Below are 13,596 nucleotides of genomic sequence, written 5' to 3' on the forward strand. Positions count from 1 at the left end.
TCAGAGAAGCGTCTGTCGAGATGACGAGATGACTTGCCTCTTGTGAGGAAGGCCCCCCAGTGGAACACCCTGGAGTAAGAACCTCCTGTCCGTCCAAGGACGCAGGGCTCGGATGCAAGCAGGAGACACCCGCAACTTCACATGCCTGTCGTCTCTCGGGTGGAGCTGAAAGGCATTGAACCAACACTGGGCCTGCTGAAGGCACGCCCCCTGCAATGGCAGTACCGCAGCTGCCGCGGCCATTAAGCCCAACAGCCTCTGGACTTTGTGGGCGGTGACCAGTCTGCCCAGCCGAAAGCCTGTCAGAGCCTCGGTCAAGCTGTCTGCCCTCCGTGGAGTGAGAGATGCCGTCATGCTGACCGAGTCGAGGAGGACACCAAGGAAATCCGCCTGCTGGCGGGGCTGCAAGTTGCTCTTTTTCCAGTTGACCGTGAAACCCAAGGCCTGGATATGGGTCAGAACCGTGTTGGTGTCGTGCACCACCTGCACCTGAGATGGGGCACAAATTAGCCAGTCGTCCAGGTACGGTAGGATCTTTAGGCCCTGGACCTGCAGAGGGGCTAGCGCGGCTGCCACCACACGAGTAAAAATTCTGGGGGCCAGTGAAAGGCCAAATGGGAGGACCTGAAACTGGAACACCCTGCCTTGGAAGGCGAAGCGGAGGAAGGACCTGTGTGCTGGGCAGATAGGGACGTGGAAGTACGCGTCTTTTAGATCCAGAGACGTAAACCACTCCCCTTCCTGGATGGAACGAATCACTATTCCAACGTGGACCATTTTGAATGGCAGCACCTTGAGGTACTGGTTCAAGGGCCTGAGGTCGAGGACCGGCCGGTAACCTCCGTCTTTTTTGGGCACAATAGAATATTTGGAATAAAACCCAGTGTGCCGTGCGTGCAGCGGTACTTCTGAGATGGCCCCTTTCAGAAGCAACTCCTGGACCTCCTTGACAAGCACGGAATTTAAAAGGGGGTCTTTCACAGACGTCATCTTGACCCCTGAAAATGTAGGGGGCCGCCGTCGAAACTGTAGGCGGTAACCGTGAGTCACCGTAGCCACAACCCAAGAGTCTGGCACAATCCCTTCCCAGGAGGTCCTGGACAGCTGGGAAGGGCAATCGACGGGAAGCCCCGGATCCCTAGGCAGGACCGCCACCGCGGCCTGCACCTCTGCCTGCGCCCCGTCGAGGTCTTTGCTGTCCTCTGGGCCAGGGAGTTGGGGCTGAGCTCTGGTCTGGTGCACGAAAGCGCCAGTCCCGTGGGGCAGCATAGTTGATACTTACCTGTGGTGTTCGGGCGGGCTGCCACCGCCCATACTTACCTGATGCTGCCCTGTGGGGAACCGGAGCCCGCCTGTGGCACACACGCTGACCAGTTTCTCTAGAAGCGCCAGCCTGTTCCACTCTGTCCAGCACCCCCTGGGAGTCTGGATGGAACACATGCCCAGGCACCACGGAGAGACCTAACAGGTCTGTCCTGATGGCATCAGGGAGAGAGGTTTGGGCAAGCCACACCTGTCTACTGCACAGCACCGCAGAGGCCATAGCACTCCCCACATCACGCGTCAGCTGGGAGTGGGCTGATAGTGCGGCATCCACCAGGGCCCTTGCATCATGGTCCTCCGGGCTCATCGTTTTTCGCAGAGCCGCCAGAGTGATGGCCAGGGCGTTGCCCATACGGGCTGCCCGTGCTGATGAGTCAAAGCAGTGACTGATGAGACGGTCCGTCTTGGCACACTCCTTACGCGGGCAGCGTGGATTGGGAGATGCATTGGCAGGCCCCAGGGAAGTCCAGGCGGCGATGGACTGCTCGACCGGTGGCATATCCCCTAGCCCTGAGTCGGCCGGATAGGCAGCCTTTGCCAGCTGACGGCAACCTGGATTGAATTGCGGGCGCTGTAGCGACTTACCCCATGCCGTCTGCAGCACCTTCATGTAATCCACTGCCACGGGTATACAGGGTGGTGGGCTGCTGTGAGAGACGCCTTCCCAGACACCCCCAAGGGAAGCCATGTCTGGCATAGGGGCCTGAAGACCCAGGATCTTGGAGGCACTCAACACCCGTGACATCAAGGAGCCGACGGGGACCTCCCCTGGCACCGTGGATTCATCAGTTGGCTGCACCATGTCTGAATGTAGCTCATCCAGGAGGCCGTCCCCGCTTACGTCATCGATCGTAGAACGAGGGGCATGGAGCGACAGCACATCCACATCACCCAGATCAACATCCGCACCATGGCTCTCAGGCCTGGATGGGGAGAGACCTTCCTGGCCAGGGGGCAGAGAAGGGGATGACGTGCCCTGGAGACCCTCCAGCCTGTCCATCCTCCTAGCCAGAGCCTGGAGAGCTGAGAGAATCTGAAGCGACTCCGTGCCATTACCCTCGGTCACGGCAGCTGGAGCCGAGCGCTTAGCAGGTCTAGGGACCTCCACCTGATCATGCCTGGAAGGGGACTCATGTTGCCGTTTACGCTTGTGCGTATGCTTACGGCCATGCCTATGAGAGTGGGATGGTCGGTCGGGTGAGCGCCGCCTGTCCCGTCCACGCACGTGGCCACATGCCTGGTCAGCCCGGCGGAGCCGTTCCTCCCTAGGAAGGTCACAGGCTGCGCTGCAGGGGCTGTCGACATCCTCCAGGAGGTGGGCGGCCCCAAGGCAAGCGGGACACTCTCTATGCCCGTCATTGGGGGCCATCGTGGCCCTACAGACTCTGCAGTAGTGTGCCGCCATTGCCTACCACAGAAAAACACAATGCAATACAACACAATACAATAAGGCACTTACCTTGGCTGTACAACACACTGGGTCTGCAAGCAGCGGCCGTAAAGAGATACAGCAGTGGTGTAATACAGTACACGGGTGGCCTGAAGCAGCGTGCGGACACGCTTAGCAGGCTCACACTGGCCCAGCTAGCTGCGGACAGCAGCGACGGGGTACACAACAGATACACAAAGAAGGCGGCCACCAGTGCGCGAACGCACACGCCGACGTACACCAGTGGACAACTGGAGAAAAGCTAAACTTACCTTTTGCAAGTAGCCTAGCACACAACAACAAAGCTAACAAGAAGCACACAGTAACATTAGCGCCAAAGCGGCCGAGCACATACGCGCTGATCAGGCCCACACAGGTTCCGGCTGCCAGAGCAGTAAACAGAAATAATAACGGTGGCCCACGCCAGTGCGCAAACGCACCCAGCAGGCTCACACCAAGCCCAACTAGCCGCGAACAGCCAGATAAGGTACACAGTAGTTAACAAACAACAACCCGGAAACCTGGCACACACAAAAGGAAAATAACACTGAAACGGCAGCCCGCAGCAGTGTGCGAACGCAGGCAGCAGGCTCACACTAGCCCCTCCGCCGTGCGGTATGGGGTGAACTCAGGAAAGGCGTCAACAAGTTAAACAAAGTTAAACGAAGTTTCCTGAAAAAAACACAGGTTACTGCCACATGCAGACTAACAAACACAGTCAAAGCAAGAAAGCAGTGAAAGTACGTACTCACGTATCACAGGTCTCAGATGAGGCAATCAAGGTGAGAGACTGAACCGGGAGCAATCTTCGCTATTTACAAGCTCGAGTCGTTCTGCTTCCGGAGGTCATGGGCATGACTTTGTTGACATATGGTCTCGGTGATAGGCAGAACGAAGGTGATCATTCCTTTTTTAGACCGTAGTGACGGTCAGAGTGAGGTCGAAACAGATCTTAACTGCACGCTGGAAGAAGTCGGAAGAAGTAGAAGATGAGTCTGAGCGATTTTCGCAGGTGTTGCAAAAATAATGTAAGGATACACAGAGTTCTTCAACACACGAACCTCATTTTTGAGAGAAACAGTAAAGGTGAATGCATATACGATCAAGTTATCCGTTTAGGATTACAACTCCGCAACACGGCAAACAAATCGCATCGCATTTGGCGGTCCTGTCAGAACTTTATAACACGGTTGGAACGCGACATGCCCGTGTTTAAAAAATGGACAGACGACGAAGGAGACCAGCCTGAAGAACCGCGTTCATCTGAGGCATCAGAGAAAAGAGACCGGTAGCCTACTCCTTCCAAGACGCCCCGGACTCTGAAGAAGTTCTGCCCCAATCCATCAACTCCAACTGGTACAAAAACGCGAAGAAGCATTACAGAGGTAAGCTTGTTAATACATTTCTACTTATTATGATATGACTTTGAGAATAACCTCGATTGCCACGTTTCACATGAGTTAATAGTGAGTCGTGATTATTGTACAATGTGAAAAACACTGTGCATTCCCACACTCCTCATTTCCGTGAAATCTATCTATGATTAAATCATCTAGTCATATTTTGACATGCCTAGTATTCTGGAAGCCAGCCCGAATTTCAGTGTAGTGTGAGAAAATGTCACCAGGATAAACTTGTACCTGATGTGTAAGTTGGCCTCTGTCACTTTGTCAATATGTAGAAACGTCATTTTGTAATGGACTAGCATGTTATCCAACCCCCACTTCTGTGCTCTGCACCTCTGTGGGGGGTGGGCAGTGTTTCTCTGACCTGCTCAGCAATTGCATCTGGTGTCACCATATTTAACAGTCTGTATTTTCCAATGTATTGTCAATGCATGTTATACTTATTAGGCTATACTGTATACTGTAATTCTTCACACTGATGTGTTCCCTTATATTTCAGGTTGTCACCCATTTTCCATCCACTTGACCTCCACCTGGAACACCTAAACAATTTTCTCAAATCATTTATGAGGATTGGGACCAAACATGTCAGAAATGTCAGCAGCCAGAATCAGTAGGTCCATTGGCATCGTCAAAGAGCTAATGGACAAAACGGACACAGAGCTGGAGCTGACAAGGCCGACTGGAATTCATCATGTGGCCCGAGAACAGGAGGACGTTTGAACACGTTTTCAGGGAGACACAACTTTCCCAACAAAAATCACCCAGGCAGGCAGTATCATGCATTCCCGAATTTCAAGAAAAACTTATTGGCAAAGCTGAATTACCAGGAGATGTGGATGAAGTCCAAAATAACGGACTGGCAAAATGTGCCTATTTAAATAATTAAGTAAATGTGAACTGTAAATGGTGATGGTAATTACAGTGCATGAAAATGCACTGTACTGTTCTTCCTAGGCAACAACTTCTTATTACAGTGCATGAAAATGCACTGTACTGTTATTCCAAGGCATTTTATTATTATTATTACAGTGCATGAAAATGCACTGTACTGTTGTTATTCCTAGGCTTCTTATTCTTATGCTTCTTATTACTGTTCTTCCTAGGCAACTTATTATTATTATTATTATTATTCCGCTTACCACTTTTTCCGTACGCTATTTCTCTTGAACAGTTTAACTTAGAAACTTCATTCAAACTTTGTTACGTAGGTCTTCAAACAGATTGGGTTGGTATGACTTTGAAACTTTTATACTTTTTAAACTATTAAAGAAAAACTTTTTAAAAATCCCCATAGACTTAACATTGCCGATTGTGACATCATAATACGGCCGTTAAGCAATTAGAATCCTATGGCAAGTGTTCAGGCCACCTGCAGCCTCAGGCTTTAAGCATACAATCTGGGTCAATTAAGACTACACATCCTATTCAACTGTTTCCTCTGCCCAAAACTGTTTCAAAATAAAAGTCCTCACTACAATAATCCACTGTTAAACAATGTAACTCATTAAACTACTGAACTTTTTACATTCAACTTTTAAACGGTCTACTTTTAAACTATCATTAAACTATCTATCTATTAAACTAGCTGTCTATCAACAACTTTTAAACTTTTAAACTATATACATTCACTAGCTGTCTATCAACAACTTAACTTGTCATCAACTGTCAACACTTTTCATCAACTATGACTCCTACCCACTGTAGCTAGTTAGCATGGTAGCATGTTAGCATTGCTAACATTTTTAGCAAAACTGCTAAAAATGATTAGCTAGGTTAGCTAAGTCACATGGTTAGCATTTTTAACAAAACTGCTAAAAATGATTAGCTAGGTTAGCTAAGTCACATGGTTAGCATAGTTAGCATGCTAGTTAGCATTTTTAGCATAGTTAGCATAACTGCTAAAAATGATTAGCTAAGTTAGCTAAGTAACATGGTTAGCATAGTTAGCATGTTAACACGTTAACATGCTAGTTAGCATAACTACTAAAAATGATTAGCTAAGTTAGCTAGTCACATGGTTAACATAGTTAGCATGTTAGCATTGCTAGCATAGTTAGCATGTTTAGCAAAACTGCTAGAAAATGTTTAGCAAAACTGCTAGAAAATGTTAGTTAAGTTAGCTAAGTAGCATGGTTAGCATGTTACCATTGCTAGCACTACTATAAAACATTAGCTAAGTAGCATGGTTAGCAGAATTACAAATCTTAGCATAACTGCTAGCAAACATTAGAGCCATTCCAACTTTCAGTTATCGTCAAATCTCTACCTATACACAGCCATTAAACTATTTGAATATCAACATTCATTCAACTTCCAGTCTGTCAACAACTTTTAAACTATTTACCTTCAACTTTTAAACGGTCTACTGTTAAACTATCATTAAACTAGCTGTCTATCAACAACTTTTAAACTATCTACATTCAGCTTTTAAACAGTCTACTTTTAAACTATCAACATTTATTAAGCTATGCAACCACCATGTCTATCCTAGCATCACCGTAGTAACCATCCCTGTATTATCTGTTTTAACTATACATGATATTTTACATCACAACTTTAGCATTTTCATGCACTGGTAATTCCTTGGAATTGCATTTCTAGTTATTATTATTCCGCTTACCACTTTTCCGTACGCTATTTCTCTTGAACAGTTTAACTTAGAAACTTCATTCAAACTTTGTAACGTAGGTATTCAAACGGACGAAGCTGCTATGTCTTTTCAACTTTGAAACTTTTATACTTTTTAAACTATTAAAGACTTATTAAATCCCCATAGACTTAACATTGCCGATTGTGACATCATAATACGGCCGTTAAGCAATTAGAATCCTATGGCAGGTGTTCAGGCCACCTGGATCAACTGCCAGTCTCAGGCTTTAAGCATACAAACTGGCCCTATTAAGACTACACATCCTGTTCAACTGCTTCCTCTGCCAAAAACTGTTTCAAAATAAGTCCTCACTACAACATTTCACTGTTAAACAATTTAACCCTTTAAACTACTGAACGTTTTAACTGTTCAGCCATTGTAACTGTTACTTGTCATCAACTATGACTCCTACCCACTGTAGCTAGTTAGCATGTTAGCATTGCTAACATTGTTAGCATTTTTAGCAAAACTGCTAAAAATGATTAGCTAAGTAGCATAGTTAGCATGTTAACATTGTTAGCATACTAGTTAGCATTTTTAGCAAAACTGCTAAAAATGATTAGCCAAGTAACATGGTTAGCATAGTTAGCATGCTAGTTAGCATAGTTATCATAACTACTAAAAATGATTAGCTAGGTTAGCTAAATCACATGGTTAGCATAGTTAGCATGCTAGTTAGCATAGTTAACATAACTACTAAAATGATTAGCTAGGTTAGCATTGTTAGCATGTTAGTTAGCATAACTACTAAAATGATTAGCTAGGTTAGCTAAGTCACATGGTTAGTATAGTTAGCATTGTTAGCATGCTAGTTAGCATAACTACTAAAAATGATTAGCTAGGTTAGCTAAATCACATGGTTAGCATAGTTAGCATGTTAATTATCATAGTTAGCATAACTACTAAAAATGATAAGCTAGGTTGCTAAGTCACATGGTTAACATAGTTAGCATTGCTAGCATAGTTAGCATGTTTAGCTAAATTTTAGCTAAGTTAGCTAAGTAGCATTATGTGTAGATATTAAAAATCTTTATTGACATGTCTTATTGTTTGTCTTTTAAATGCACAAACATCACCAACCAGTAGATAAGTATAAACCATTTTAATTTTATTCAAAAATATTAATGTAACAGAGGTTAAAAAAAAGGCATTTGCATAAGACCCTGAAGCTACAAATTTGAGCCTGAATTTGAAGCTAGTCTGAGATCTTCAACATTGACAAGCCTGATCAAAAACCTCATGCATAATTCATAGTATCTCTTTTGCATGTTCCAGTTTGTATGTAGGGAAATTATGGATAATGAAGTCCAGGTCAAATATCTGTGTGCACTGTTCTAAAACCGATCAATGAGTTCATCTCCAAAACCAGTGCAGGCTGTGTCGACTGTGTAAAGTGGTATGTTTGTATGGTCCTGAAGTAAACTACTCCTGTAAGTTTGTAACAGTTCCCTGATCAAAAGTGTGCCTTCAGGTGTGACTATTCTGTGTTTGTGGTGTGATGAAACCTCCCCTTGAAAGTGTTCATATTTGGGGATTAGCTCCCCACAACCTTCAGGTTCACAAGAACAAACAGAATGGCAGTGAGTGCAGCACAGATGTCCTAGATCAACAGATGTGGTGTGTTCCTCAAAATGGCAGTACAAAGCTTTCCGCAGACAACTAGTGACTCCATTTATAAAGTACCGTCTTAACTGCTGGGTCAAGCTTTGTACTAACATCCCTCACAATCCAGTGTAGGCACTCCAGTGTATGGCCAGGTACTTTGACCCAGTCTGATGTTTGTTCTGTTTGGGCTCAGAGCCAAAATGATTGGATTGTCCATCTGAAGCCGTTTCATAACCCTGGCTCTGGATTCCCGATCAGCAGAAGCGGTCAATGCCAGCACAGGTGTACCTGGAATATATAGCAGTACAAAAAGCAACCAATAAGTAACAGTAAAAATAAGAAATTATGAGTAGTATAATTTGGTACTTTTTAATGACTGTACTGGCATCTAAAAAGAATACATCACTTATAAGGGTACAGTGCCTACCAATATGGGTATGGTGTTTGAGTACATAAAGCAACATCCAAATGAATGGACGATTTGCATCTGAATGGGCAACCAGTTCCTATGGCCACTTGGCCAGTGAGAATGCAAATGGCAAACCGGTTTTGGGGGAGAGTGGTTAGTGTTTAGAAGTGGACAGGTTCCTGTAATGCAACTGATTTCAATTAGAGTGGTGAATTACACTAAGTGTAGAAAACACCGAAGACTGAACATGCAGGAAGTCTGTTTTGTACATACTTAGCAGCTTTATCTAAGGATCTAAGGTCCCCCAACTTGGCGAAGCTGTCGCGAAATGGCGTCTGCCCTTTTGCAGCCTGACCACTGATAGAAATAAAACAGTAACCTACATTAGAATGTTTTAACAGCTAGTTCGCTACAATCACACTAACGTTATGATTGTACAAAGTCTGAGTTAGCGAACGTACAACGGTACCTACTATGTTTACAACATGGGATTCATATCACGACATTGGGAGTTATTTACTAAGTCAGACAGTTAGATTCTCTTACCATTTGTAAGTTAGATGAACTTCGTCCACGACGATACCCATTACGTTGGCTTGAAAAACATCGGAGCCTAGCATGTCCCTCCACTTGTTGTTCAGCAGCCAGGATCCCGGGCTTCAAAAAAGGATCTGGCAACGACCGCTGGCTATATCCACCTCGTCGTGCACACTGAGTTGCATCGCCGTGATGGCCATTTCAGTTGCTTCGGCAAAAATATATTTCTTATCAACAAATGCCTTGATCCCGTTACTTTGTTCCTCTTTTAAAATTAATTCGCTGTCGATATCTTCTAGAACAGACCTGATAGCAGAATCTACACATCTCAATTCTCCAGCGGCAGCCATCGTTGTTGTAAACGAATTCAACCCAAGCGCTCTTTGGGGACGTGGTTGATTACGTTACTGTTGAGCATCTGTCCATCATCGTATAAAGCCCGCCCTGACAATTTCATTGGCCCGCCAGCTTTTGGGCGAGCATACTCGCACCACTATGGATCAATGCCAGACCGAACCAAAGATTGTTAAGGCGGAGCCGGATATTTCATCAGGAGCCACTTCCGGGAACCCAGATCGCATGGGGGGGGGGTCATAATCCCCCTTTATGCAGATCAAAGGCAGCAGGCAGCAGGAATTTCGGGCACGTTTTCATGATCCTCAAACCCTTCTGAACATTTCAGGCACATTTTTAGCATTTTTGAGCATTCAAGTCTGGAGAAAAACACTTTATATCAGGTGTCCGCTGGTTATTTATGCCGCTGCTGTTGGCCGGTTGCAACGTACGCTCATCAATACGTCATCGACACGCCTCTTTATGCAGACAGGATTCGATCCCCATTTCGCGCCCATAGACACGAACTACGACGAAGTATCTTGCTCCGCCTTAACAATCTTTGACCAAACTTCCCGACCTCAAACATTGTGGGCGGGACTAAGTTCGGAATGGCACCCAGGCTAAAATTAAATGACATCCAGAGGGGTATTTCACAAAACCTACGGGATAAAGCTGGGATTTTTTGGTTATCCTGGATGAATTTAGCCTTGACTCAGTTTCACAAAAGAGATGGCACATAAGTTACCATGGGGATTTATTCTCTGCAACTTGGTTCAGCTAGCTGTCATTCAAATCAGACCTCTGTGTGAATTTTTACGTTCTTAATGACGTCGCTTGCCAAGATAAGGCGGCATTCACACGTGGGTGCATACATAGATTTGCATTCAGTTGGTCCACCACGCCTACTCTCGCTGTTTTACAGAAATAGCCGTGTTTCCCCGTTCAAAAAAAGGAAAACTTTACCTCATTGTTAGTATATCAAAAGCAGTTGGTCACGTAGTGTGAGTGACGCTATTTTCTGCATTTTTTTTTTTATTCCAACCGTGGGCACTTTGGAGCAGAAACGAGAACGTGCACACATCCTGAATTACTTACACCTGGCTTGACATAGTCGTTCCTACTCATCCTGTATAGGCATTAGTGAAACGAGTTGAGCTAGGATGACCAGACAACACTATGTCAAACCCCGCATTATCACTTATCTTGGATGTCTAAATTCTGCCTTTGTGAAATACCCCTCTGGTATACAATACACAACTATGTGTCTTGGTGGGCTCGTTTATTTCTGTTGGAGCCAGGTGTGTTTGAACCTGTTGCTATTGTTAATGTAATTAGTGTCTACACGGACCAGGTTGGTTGTTGCACCTAGTGAATCAGCACTTTACAATATAGAAGGATTTATGCGTGTTAAAATTGTTATTATTGGCCAGACAAGTTATTCAGCAGATTATAACAGCGGATGTCGTTACACCAGTGTTTCCCATACATTGACTTATTTGTGGCGGCCCACCACAATATCAACACTGACCACCACACAATGAACATGTTGTACTATTTAAATTGGATGGAATTAGTTTATAGTAGAGCTATATGCACCTTTGCACAGCCTCTTCTTGTATCTCAGCAACCTACATGCACGTTTAAAGAAAACATTAACAATCCTGCAGTTGTTGGCATGAAAGTCGACTGGCTAAATTGTGCTTAAATCTGCATCATAACCACCCTGCGCTAATTTATTAAAAACTGTTGCATTCAAGTTAATTCTGCAAACCTACCACAAATATAATTCAATTATGTGGGAAACCCTGAACACAACTAACGTTCCACCGGAGATAGACGAGCCCACAGCGGAGCCTTTTGTGCGACTAGTCAATTGGTCTATGTAAATAAAATGACGGGGCAAATAAAGTAGTAGATATGGTGGTTGCTAGGTTGTGGTTAGGTAGTGGTTCTTGCGCTGTGGGCTTGTGAACTTTGACAAAAAAAAGAGTCCGAACAAAATCGACACCCCCCTCCCCCTGTAAAACTGGCTGTATCTTGGAAAGTATTGATCTTACATAAGAGTAATTTTACAGTGTGTCTCCTGGGTAACATAGGTACACCTGGTAATTTTTTCAGAATTTTTTGAGACGTAAGTGCGTGGGCCCTGGTTGAATTGACGTGGAATGACCCTTCTGCGCTTCTATGTGATGTTTCTTTTTTAGAGCTTCGGAGCGTTTGAGAAGAGCTGCTCTCTCGGCCTCCGCATTAATGTGCACCGCGGATGTTGCAGAAGTCTTTGATACACCAGTGGCGCGTGATTTTACAGAACTTGCTCTTACACTTAATACGTTAGAAATACTGTCTTCAGGTTGTATTCCGTCATCAACGCATTCTGCGTCAATAGGCTCTTTTGGCTGCGAGTATGGATGACCGGCTTTAGACAGCCACTCTTTTATCTCCTCAATAAATGCATGACATGATTTCATCTTCTCTTCAAAGTTTTAGTTTTAGTGGTAAGTATTGTATCATCTTCTGGTAGAGGCAATTCCATAAATGTTTTATGTATATTGAGTGCTTCTTCGTAACACTTAATGAACAAAGCGAGCTGAGTGTTTACTGCGTCGGCACTTCCAATTAATTCCATTAGGGCATGGATTTTATTCATAAGCTTTTTAGCCTGGTTAGTTTTTGCAGTGCGTTTTTCTTGACAGGTTTGTATGTAAAGGTACATTCCCTTAGAAGTCAATTTGATTGACCGTTTTGATTCCGGCCTCTCCACATCGGGTACCGCCTCTACGTCTGACATTTTGATGCAAACTTAATTGTTGATAATATCAGTAAGTGTCCACAATTGGGCAACAAGACTAGCAAAAGATGGCAACGTTATCGAAACAACTTCGTTTTAAAACAAACAGATCCTCTTCATCCACACAAGCGCACACTGCATTGGCTTTACCTTTTTATGAATGAAGTCCACCCCGTGCGTTGATAATCCAACAAAGCGCACAGTCAATTAAAGCAGTCCAAGTTTTAAGTCCATATAACTTTTCATGATGCCGTGTTCCTATACGACGTTTCTGGCAGTACACATACCAACTGGAGATTTCTTGGCTCGGGCCAGGCCTCTGTCTCACGCCAGCAGATAATCCACGAATGGCGAATAAAACAATCCGTGCTTTTCCATCGGGTATCCCAATAATATCCGAAGCGAATTCCAAGGAAAGTTCTTCTTCTTTCTTTAATCCATGGGCGGGTTTTTTACTTGATGTAGTGGCCGTTTGTTAACAAAAATAAAATTAAACTTAAATCAAACGACAACTTCTGGCACCCTGGGCAGGTAATGTATGCAGGCAAGAAATAAAATCAATTCCAGGCTGGATTCTGGTTTTTGGCTGGTTTATTTAGTTCCAGCTGCAGCAAACAATACACGGCATCTCTCGCGCTGGTGAAAAACCATGTGCCCACCACCCAGGTGCATACAGGCCTCCTCCTACTTCCTACCTATATTCACCTTTACCTGTGCCCACTACTGCCCCCAGGTGTCTAAACCAAATATTTTATAGTAAACTAACCAAAAATAAAGACTACACATATTAATCAAAACAATTAACTAAACAAATAATGAGCAAAAGAATATCACCAAAATATATATTACTAATGTGAGCAAAATCATAATAAACAAATTAACTAACAAATTTACCACTACTGAAAGCAAACTAATGTAGCTCCAACACGCCTCTTCAGGACATTCAGTCTCTCATCTTCTGTGGTTTCAGAGTTAAACAAAAGTATTAAATTAATATAAATTGTAGCAAATGCCCGACTGTTACCTGCATTCTCCGCCATCTTTACATACCCTGTGTAAACAAGCGTAAGGGACAGCAATAGTTTCCGGATTGCCAGCCAATGGGAGCAA

The 13,596-nt window shown here is 44.4% G+C and overlaps 2 long non-coding RNA genes across 2 annotated transcripts; one reads left to right on the forward strand and one right to left on the reverse strand.

Annotated features, from left to right (window-relative positions):
- The first annotated feature begins 3,672 nt into the window (after positions 1-3,672).
- Positions 3,673-4,992, forward strand: LOC121690505. The gene is made up of 2 exons (XR_006025101.1): positions 3,673-4,137; positions 4,658-4,992. It is a non-coding gene; the product is annotated as an uncharacterized LOC121690505 (long non-coding RNA).
- A 3,658-nt stretch (positions 4,993-8,650) lies between these two features.
- LOC121690500 lies at positions 8,651-9,845 on the reverse strand. The gene is made up of 2 exons (XR_006025095.1): positions 9,372-9,845; positions 8,651-8,704 (listed from the first exon to the last, which is right to left on the reverse strand). It is a non-coding gene; the product is annotated as an uncharacterized LOC121690500 (long non-coding RNA).
- Between the last annotated feature and the right edge of the window lie 3,751 nt (positions 9,846-13,596).

The sequence above is a fragment of the Alosa sapidissima genome, chromosome 18 (genome assembly GCF_018492685.1).
Source record: "Alosa sapidissima isolate fAloSap1 chromosome 18, fAloSap1.pri, whole genome shotgun sequence".
Lineage (NCBI taxonomy): Eukaryota > Metazoa > Chordata > Actinopteri > Clupeiformes > Clupeidae > Alosa > Alosa sapidissima.